An 11,060-nucleotide genomic window follows, 5' to 3' on the forward strand; every position below is an offset into this window, starting at 1 on the left:
TACCTTGTCCCAGGGTACTAAGACATTCAGGTAAAGATTTTTTTCAGAGGCCATTCATGGGCTGTATGTAGAGCAGGCTGTTAATAACCCATCATTTCTCTGAATTGGTTGTCTCACTGGTCCACTACAATCCAGAGAAATTTCCCCTTCTTTCTTTTCTCATATCTAGAGTTGCTCTATGCAGTTAATTTAGGTAGAACTACAGATGTAATCAATTGCCTTAAGATGTTTAGCCCTCTTTAATTTTTTTTCAGAGACCTGATTACACATGCAGACCCCCCCAATCTTATAGATGGGAGGTGAGTAAAAGAGCTAATTGCATGACTGAGGTCCTAAGTAGAGATGTAAGCCATGAGCTTCCAGAACTAAGCCAGCTTTTTAGAAGATGACCAATCCTGGGAAGTGGATCACTTAAGGGCGAAATCTAACTTTTCATGAGGGTCATTAAATGTTTCATATTAGAGGATGCATCTGGTGTAAAAATGCAGCATTCAGTGTGATTTATGGTGCAGGTGCCTCCTTGGGATCCTGGAAGGAGATTGAGGGCTGTGTGGTTTTGTAATAGGACTTTTCTCATCAAAGAGACCTCAGAATTCGGTAGGTTAATAGCCTGATTATTATTGTCTAAGGCCTGTTGGGTGAATTTTGTTAAGGCTTCAACGTGGCCAATTACACCTTCCAATCTTACCGAAGGCACAGAGATGGGGTTAAGTGGTCATGCCAGTACGTAACAGATCTCTTTGTCCATCAGGCTAGTTCTGATGTAAATTTGCTAGAGTCATGTCTAAACTGGCATGCATGTGGCCTTGAGAACAGGGGATTCCTAGGGTACATCTTTCGGTCCATCCTGGAGGAAAAGCCAGGGCCACAACTGATGCTGAAAAGCCATGGAATTCCATTAGGTGTGACCCACTATATTCCTGGTTGCCTGACCCAATCTGTTCCATGTCGTTCTCTTATGATTGCATTGTTCTCAACATAGAGGAGGGTTAAACTTAAATGACCATAACTTGCACATAAATCCATCCCATCACCGAGAGAGGGTCCCTTCTACTAATTGGTCAGTAATTTTCTTTGACTCAAATTTCACTCCCTCCTCTGTTTGAGCTGGACCAACTTTAAAAAAACAATATTTATGGCCAGGGGCAGAGCAAGTATGGTTGACTGGCCAAGTGAGAGGATCCCATTTAGCAGTATCAATAGCAGCCTGAACAGAACTGCAATATCTTTCTTCCAAAATAAATTTCCTAAGGGCCATCCAATCAGAGCTTTGGAGAGAAGAAATCCATCAAGGTAGGACAGAAACACGGGGTGTGGGTAACTGACTACAACTGGAATGATTTCTAAAATTTTCATAGGATTGTGCTCATGATAAATGTTCGGTTCATATACCAAAGTCCATGAAATCAAGAAAACACTAAATGATCATGCAGATTGGATCTTGGGATAGCTGCATGCTTCGAAGGCTGTCGTCTTGTTCTGGTGTGGGTATCATTTCTCCTCTGTTTGAGAGTTGTTTTAAGGTGGCTTCAAGGTCAGCCGTCTTTTCTTTAGACCAGTCCAATCAAGGGCCCTTTGTAGTTAATGTTATAATATGGCATGTCACAAACATAACCAAATTTCTTTGACAATTTGATCAAGTGTTTTAAAACCTTTAGATATCTTTGCTAAATTTTCTTAAATCAAACTTAAGTGAAAAATATGAATCCAAGAGTGAATCCCCTTCAGCGTGGTTGCTCATGAGCTGGGTAAGAGTACCTGATAAATAGTCCTTTTATCTAGGTGGAAGCTGATGCTTTAAAGATGCCTTTTCCGATGTAAATCATCTCCTGGTCATGGAGCATCTGATTCCAATTCAAAAACAGATCATTGTGATAAACTTCAGGATCAAGCTGTGAATGGTATTTTAATAATTCAATTAAACTGTACAATGATGCTACATAGTAACAAGGAGCCATCTAGGAAGTAGACTTAGGCTAAACACAAAACCTCAACAACAATTAAACTAGAATTTAATATCCACTGAAACATTTTCTCTCTAAAATTACCTTCATTTCTACCAAATATAGATAGGCAAATGAGACTTTTTTTTTTTTTGCAAAAAAGGCTGGCTTTTAATAATCTTCACATGATTATTTACATAAGTGTAATTGATTATACATGCTCTTTTTAAAAACTTTTTTTTTCTTTTTAGGGCCACAGGTGCAGCATATGGAAGTTACCAGGCTAGGGGTCGAATCAGAGCTACAGCTGCTGCCCTGCATCAAAGCCACAGCAACGCAGGGTCTGAGCCGTGTCTGCGACCTACACCACAGCTCACAGCTCTCTGAGCATGGCCAGAGATCAGACCCACATCTCCATAGATACTAGTCAGATTCATTTCCTCTGAGCCACGTGCCACGACAGGAAATCCCTAGAAGCCATATGGATTTTCTAATAATTGAGTGTGTCCTGGTGTAATTTTATCAGTCATAATTCTAGTTAATAGTTTAATACCGTATGTCACAAATATAACCACGTTTCTTTGACAAATGCATTGTAATCAGACATTTAACCATGACTTTTTAAGTCTTTTGTCATTTATAGACAGTTATTATTTTATTCTGATGCTTTCGTAAAAATGCTTCATCTTCCAGAAGAACCATAGACAGGACTTTTTGGCAAGTACAGGTTTCAGATAACTTACAGATCATACCACTGAACTGGGTAATAAATAGAAGAATTCAAATAGAAAAAGCTTATGGCTTCATAAAACAGTAAACAGAAAATTAAGATTAACAAGAATTAGTTACATAGGGCTGAATGATAATCTTTTATGACTTTTTCCTGAAATATGACTGGTTTTAATCTTTATTTTTCAGATAAAAAGAAACCTTTCCCCTTAAGATAATTATGGCTTATAGATTAGACCCCTGTAAGCTAATTATGGCTTATAGATTAGACCTCTGTAAGCAAAATTGAAGCATTTATATTTTCTTTCTACCAGATTCTCCCACAATCTAGAAACTCTTAGTGAGTATTCTTATTTTCATGGCAATGTAATTACTTTCATAAGTTTAATGAGAATCCTGTTATAAGAATTCTTTTGTAATAGGACATAATTGGAAACTTAGGTTATATTACTGTGGCTTTGACTGGAATGTCACATTTGAGAACGTGCATAGGATCAGATAAGACCAGACAACTTTAAATGACTAATGTAGACTTGATGGAGCCATAAAGCCCCTTGGGAGAACCCCCTGATACCTTGTTTACAGGGGTCCCAGAAACCCTGCCAGGTAAGTAAGAAAGGTCACTTTCTGTCAGGTACAGGAACCTCAAAATATCTTGGGAATCCCTAGAAGAGAGGAACCCACCCAAGCCTGTTGATATTGCAGGTAAACTCTCCTGACAAATCCTTATCATGGCTCTCTAGGCCTTGAGAGATCTTTTAAAAGTTCATGAGTTTCTTTGTGAAAAGTTCCAGCAAAGCCAAATTGTTTGTTTGTTTGTTTGTTTGTTTAGACTACACCTGTGGCATAGGGAGTTTCCCAGGCCAGGGATCCAATCCAAGCCACAACTGTGACTTGGGCCTCAGCTGCAGCAACGTTGGATCCTTAACCCACCGTGCTGGGCCAGGGATTGAACTCAGATAACACCAGATCCTTAGCTGGCTGTGCCATAGGGGCACCTCCCCAGCAAAGCCAGTTGACAGAACATTGTAAATCAGCTGTAATAAAAAAAATGGTCTTAGGGAGTTCCTGTTGTGCCACCACAGAAATGAAGCAGAAAAAGAAAAAAAAAAAAAAAAAAAAAAAGAAAGAAAAAGAAAAAAAAATTCCATATGACTTCTAGAACCTTTATATCAATGACATGTATTCATACCATATAACCTAAGAATGTTTATCACCACTTATTTGACAATGTAATTTAATATCCTAAATAAGCCTAATTGGTTTAACCTCTCTGAGATATTTCAGGGGCCCTCTGAAACATGTCAAAGTTAGCTAGAAGTCAAAAGAACTTCAGTTAGAATTTGATTTAAGGAATTTTAGCAAAAATATCTAAAAGTTTTAAAACACTTGGGGTCCAATAGAATCAAAAGTCGCTGTGAAACAATACTGCTCCTTTAGTGACAAAGGTTAGTGTTGCCTTGATGATTATTAATGTTGGGCACTTTTACTTTTTTTGGCATTTATTTTTAGGGCTGCACCTGCGTCATATGGAAGTTCCCAGGCTAGGGGTTGAATCAGAGCTGTAGCTGCTGGCCTGTGTCACAGCCACTGCAATTCAGTATCTGAGCTACATCTTTGACCTACTAAGCTTGGCCAAGGATCAAACCTGCATCCTCATGGATACTAGTCTGATTTGTTTCCGCTGAGCCACAAGGGAAACTCCCCGTGTTGGTGACTTCTTCATGCACATGTTGGACATTTGAATGTCTTCTTTGGAAAAATGTCTGTTCAGATCCTTTGCCCATTTTTTTTTATTTTTTGTTTTTTTTATTTTTTTTTTAGGGCCTCACCTGCGGTACATGGAAATTCCCAGTCTAGGGGTCAAATCAGAGCAGCAGCTGCCAACCTACACCACAGCCATGTAGAACTGGAGCCACATCTATAACCTATGCTGCAGCTCGCGGTAACGCTGGATCCTTAACCCACTGAGCGAGGCCACGGGGTTGAACCCACATCCTCACAGACACTGTTCTTAACCCGTTGAGCCACAACAGGAACTCACTTTGCCCATTTTTAAATTGTGGAGTTTGTTTTTTGCTATTAAGTTGGAAACAAAACTATTATGAGAAATTTTGACCTTAGCAAAGGACTTTGGTAACCGAAGCGTCAAGAGGTTAAGGACTGCCTACATCATTATTGCTCCTGCTGAACTCCTCTAGTGCCAAATACAGCTTCTGAAAAGTACCGAGTATATTTTTTTTCTGAATGAATCGAATAAATAAGTAACAATTTAAGACATGCAAGAATGATATGAGGGGATATAAGATATATCTGAAGGTTATTGAAGCCGTTTATTTGCCTTTGTGCCACTCGAAGGTAGAAGTAAGAGCAATAAGTAAAAGAAGGCAGATTACTGGGCAAATATTTAAAAGCTCTTGTCAGTGATCAATACTGTACGTATTTGTAAGACTGCCTGAGGTGTTTGGGAAGGGAGAGTGGCCAAAGAACAGAAATAATTTTACAGGGATGTGGATGGGACATTGGATTAAGGTCTTAAGCTTCTATCCAATAAGATATTACCCCTGGTAGAGAAAGGGAGGTACCGAGAAATGCAAATTTTGAAAGATGTTGGAGCTTCTTTTTGATTAGATATGTGCTCAACCTCCATTCTCATTTGGCTTCTCCCCTAAAGTTGAGCTTTATTGGAGTTGAGGGAAGAACTGTCTTTAGGCACTGGTTGTCTCTGAAGCTGCTAGAGTACCTTATTGAGATGTTATAAAAATTAAATCATTGCACATAGTGGGTTTATGAAAATATCTGCCTCTGTAGGTATGTGGTTAGTAGGTAGTGGGTTGAAAAGGGAGCTTGCATTGCTGGTAATTCTTTAGAAGGCAAAAGTAACTTTTCTTTGGTCAATCATAAGAGCAAAACCAAAAATAATTATTAATAAAAGCACCAGTAGCAATAAAAATCTATTAGCAATAATAGAAATAAATAATGGAAAGAACTTCTTGTTTAGCAACCACTATGCCGTATACTTTAGAACTTAATTGATGCTACAAAACTCATGAGGGGCTGTTATTATCCTCATTGAACAGATTAGAAAACCAAGGTTGCGTAGGCTTGGAATCCCGCTTGCCACACGTGAGGCCACCCTGTTAAAAGCGGCACTTGAAAGCAAATCCTACTAGATGCACAATCACCTTCTTAAGCACTAGAAACTGACTTTTAAACCTCCACGCTCCATTAAAGAAGTTGGTGCAGATGAAATACTGTGTGTGCCTCTGGAAGGTAGGTTGCACTTTAAACATGTGAGCAAATTGTTCGTTTTTGGTCCTCGAAGGGACGAAGGAGGACACAGCTAAAGAAGAGTAGATTGCCTCTTAGACTGGACTTGGAGCGCTCACATCCGCTCAGTTCAGGGGAGAGACCGGCCACTTCGGAGTCTTGGCATCCTCGGCTCCCCCGCTGAATTTTATCAAACCCTGCCTGCTGATACACTGTTCACCAAAGAAAATGCTTTTTTTTCTGAAGTTTACAGGAAGAGTCCAGTGTTTAAAAATATTTTTAAAAACAAGTTTTAATTTTATACCATAAAACCTGCTCCTGATGGAAAAGTGGTTAAAGAGAAACCGTATAAAAAGGAAATTGTGTTCTTAGGAAAGTCTCCTTTTGAAGCCCTCACGGATTGTGTAACTTCTGTTTGTTCTGACTCAGGCTCTTGGAGATGTTTGATCCGAGTCCGAGAGCTCTTCTTAATGATAGTCCATCACGTAACCAAAGGCAAACGACCCACTCCCCACCCCCTTGCCAGGCTGGGTCTTTTCTATAGTCTAAATGAAGATGTGTTGAACTGGGACTCTTTGGCTTTAAAGAAACAGGAACCTCCTCAAGGGAAAAGGTCATTACTAGAAGGAATTCAAATTGGTGCTAGAAAGCCATCAGAAGCTGAGGTCGTTTCAGCCATCAGCTCCCCCCGTCCCACCCCGTGGATCACAAATTTGCCATCTTTAAGGCAATTCTGCTTTCTATCTGCTCTACTTTCTTGATAGCACCGTCTCTGTATCTTTTATCTTTCTTAAAATGTCTACTTCCTTATAATTTCACCTTGCCACGATCCCTCTTGATTCAGAGTAGTTTCAGCTTCTACCATCCACTACTTCATTTTCTTGTATTAACACTTTCATGCTTCTCAAATGCAAATTCTGGCCTGGCTCAGTGTGTGTGGGTGGGTGTGTGTGCGTGCGCCCGCGGACTCAGATTCAATCTCTGGCCTCGCTCAGTGGGTTAAGGATCTGGCATTGCTGTGAGCTGTGGTGTAGGTCAAAGACATGGCTTGGATCCAGCGCTGCTGAGTGTGTGGTGTAGGCCGGCAGCTGCAGCTCCAATTGGACCCCTAGCCTGGGAACTTCCATATGCTGCAGGTACAGCCCTAAAAAGACAAAAATAAAAATGAAAAAAATAAAGACAGAATGTCCTCAAAGATAGATGACTTAGGTAGCACTCACCAACAGTGTGAGGCTCTACTTTTCCAATTTTAAAGGAAAAAAAGCAATTTTAGTGACGTGGCCTAAAGCCAGCATTGTTGACATGTGTTGACTAGAAAGCAAGTGTTCTTTCTTCTGTTTCTGAAGTTCTCAGACTGAAGCCTGCATCAGGATTCCTGGGAGGGCTTATTAAACCACATGCTGTGGGGCTTCAGCCTGGAGTTTCTGATGGAGTGGGTTTAAGAGCAACCAGAGAATGTGTTGACAAGGTTCCAGGAGAGGCCGTTCATGTTTTCTGGGGATTATACGTTAAGAATCTCTGTTGTGTATGAGGGGCTTCCTCTGAGTCTCTCACTGATACGTAATTATAAGATCATTTTTCTAGTTGCTGAGTGAGCTGGGGCCAGGAGGCAGGAGAATGTAGTTCTGTCTTCTTCCTAGTTATTTGGGACCTCATGACCTTTTGTTTTCCCTGGAAGAGAGGGTGGAGACAGCCCTGGTTATTTACAAGGCTGGGGCAGGACCGTGGGTACCTCCCTGGATGTCACTTTGATTCGACAAATCTGATCCAACACCTCCGTCTGTGGAGGTCACTCTGATTTGAGGACGGTCACAGACCACCAGAAAAACAGCTTCGGGATTAGCCCTGAATTTTGCCTAATGAGTAGCAGGAAGAGACTTGGACTGAGATGCAGATCATCTGGATTCTAATCCCAACTACCAGCTCATGGTATGACCCTGGGACCATTTCAAATAAACCCAAACCTCTTTCTTTTTCTGTGTAATAGAGACTTTAATGCTTTCCACATTCCTGTATTTTGTGGATATTACATGAAACTATTTACCTATTTCAAATATGTATATACACATTATAGTTGAGCAAAAGAACTGTGTGAATGACAAAACCTGATCCGTAAGAATGATTATGACGATGGAGACGGCAGTGTTGGCTTTGAGCCTTCCCACTCTGCTCTGTACATAGGAGTGTTGAAGACACCTGAGAGACAAAAAAGGAAAGCCAGGTTTCATACCCAACAGCAGGGCCGTTATTTAAAAAAGAAAAAGAAAATGAAAAGAAAGAAAAGAACCACTATTGGCCAAGATGTGGAAAGACTGCTACCTTTGCTCATTGCTGGTGGGAATGTAACCTGGTACAGACTCCGTGAAAAACAGTACGAAGGCTCTTCACACAGTTAAACACACAGAAGTACCATATGGTACAGCAACCCTGCTTCTGGGCATATACCCGTAAGAACGAAACACGGGCACTCACAGATACTGGTACACTCAAGAATCACAGCAGCATTAGTCACAACCGCAGAAGGACTGAAACAACCTAAACACCCACTGAAAATGTGTGAATAAGCAAAAAGTGGTGTATAATTGCAACAGAATATTATTCCGCCTTAAAACGGAAGGAAATTCTGACACATGCTAAAACATGGATGAAGCTTGACGACATGAAACTAGGTGAAATAAACCAGTCACAAGAGGACAACTCTTGTAGGGGTCCATTTATTTGAACCTATAGCAGTCAAATTCATAGAGACAGAAGGGAGACTGGTGATGGCCAGGCCCTGGGAGAAGGAGGAAAGGGGGGCATTGTTGTGGGTACAAGTTTTAATTTGGGAAGATGAAAAAGACAAAATAACTTAGTTGCACTTGCTCTTATTTACATGAATAAGTGTTCCAAGGATAAATAAGACATATTTTCATAGCATTCAAATCATGTATACATGATAATTTTGCAAAAAGAAAAGAAAATCCGGTCCTTGGCTAGCTCTCTTTCTCACTCATCCTTTTTTGGGAAAGCCTTGAACTCCTGCAATTTTAGAATTTTCAGCATTTTGCATAACCTTGTCTTTCATGAAGTTGGCTTCCATCCCAGTGCTTAGCTTTTTCATCTTTCTTTCATTCTTTTGCTTTTTCTTTCGCTTTTTAGGTCCACACCGACAGCATGTGGAGGTTCCCAGGCTAGGGGTTGAATCAGAGCTACAGTTGCTGGCCTACACCACAACCACAGCAATGCGGGATCCGAGCCGTGTCTGCCACCTACACCATAGCTCACAGCAATGCCAGATCCTTAGCCCACTGAGCAAGGCCAGGGGTCGAACCCGAAACCTCATGGTTCCTACTTGAATTCATTTCCCCTGTGCCACGATGGGAACTCCTTTTTCCCCACTTTTAACCTATTAAGTTCCTATGGAATTTTGCTTATCTTGCTTAGAAACACCTCTTGTATGAAGCCTTTCTGTGTCTCCAGGTAGAATTCAGTCCTCCCTTCCCGGGTTCCTAGCCCTTTGGCCCACCCGTTGTCACTCTCATTCTGCACTGGAGAAGCTGAACTTGTACATACCAGGGAGGTGCTGAAGGAGGAAGGACTCCTGCCACAGTGCTCGGTGTCAGGGTTCATAGCGCTGCCTTTAGCCGATGCTTCTTTTGCAAAAGATATGTGTAATTAGGCATTTATGTATTACCATTAAAACTCTATCTCCTAAATTTCATGGAAAGAGACAAGGCCTTTCAATGCTGGCTATCTTTCTTTCTTTCTTTCTTTCTTTCTTTCTTTCTTTCTTTCTTTTTGTCTTTTTGCCATTTCTTGGGCCGCTCCCTCGGCATATGGAGATTCCCAGGCTAGGAGTTGAATCGGAGCTGTAGCTGACGGCCTACGCCAGGGCCACAGCAACGTGGGATCCAAGCCGCGTCTGCAGCCTACACCACAGGTCCTGGCAACGCCGGATCCTTAACCCACTGAGCAAGGCCAGGGATCGAACCCACAACCTCATGGTTCCTAGTCGGCTTCGTTAACCACTGAGCCTCAACAGGAACTCCTGGCTATCTCTTTTAAGTGTTTTATTTTTCAACCAAGCTGTTGATAAAGGCCATAGACCAGGTGACCAGATGAGGGGGCTTATGAGAAGGGCCACCTGGTACAGGTCCTCTCTGTTCTCTCAGAAGGAGGAAAAGCCCCTCCTGGGGACACCTGCAAGGGCAAGCAGCCAAGGCCGAGGACCATAGCTATGGCTGCAGGGGCCGGGAGGGTGCGCCAGACCTGGCTGGCTGGCGCTGTCTGGATTTCAAGGCTACGAGGAGGAGCTGCAGCCAAAGACAAATGGCTGCAGATCGGCACTGGGCCCTGTGGAATGACGACCTCCCTGGTGGAAGCGGTCACATTTTACCTCGATCAGCCTGACTCGTGGCCTGAAATTCAGGGGCGTGAACAACTGTGGAGAAAAGGCATCATTCCTCGGGACCCAACGCTGAGCTCCAGCACCTTTGTCCTGTTCCCAGAACGTCAGCACGGGGTCCTGCCCGCCCCCACCCCCAACCCCGCCCCCAGAGATGGGGGGGGGAAGAGAGAGGAGAGGAGAGGATGCCACTGAAGGTAAACCCCGAACATAAAGCCGAATTTAAATATCAAACATAAACACGAACATAAATCATGTTTATGTTAATTAATCTGACACGTCCCTTCTAACAACAGGTTGGAATGATCCGTATTGTACAGAACTTTCTGCATTGCGTCACCGCAAATGACCATGATTCTACATGCAGGGATCAGATATCGTTTTTCTTTAAAAAAATTAAAAATCATTTTCTTACTGCAGTAAGAACACTTAACATGAGACCTACCCCTCTCCTAACAGGTTAAGATACAGTATCATTATCTATAGGCAACAATGGGGCACAGCATATCTCTAGAATTTGTTCATTTGGACGCTGAAATTTTATACCTATTGATGAGCAATTCCTCATCTCTCCCCTTTCCTAGCCCCTGGCAACCACCTCCTATGCTCTGCTTCTTTGAGTGTGATTATTTTAGTTCCCTCATGTAAGTGGAATCATACTGTATTTGTCCTTCTGTGACTGGCTCATCTCACTTAGTGTAAGCTTCTCAGTGTTCATACACATTGCCACA

This window comes from Sus scrofa, chromosome 2 (genome assembly GCF_054392235.1).
Source record: "Sus scrofa isolate SSC_HxYL_T2T_F1_AM1 chromosome 2, Sscrofa_HxYL_maternal_Yorkshire_Landrace_v2.0, whole genome shotgun sequence".
NCBI lineage: Eukaryota > Metazoa > Chordata > Mammalia > Artiodactyla > Suidae > Sus > Sus scrofa.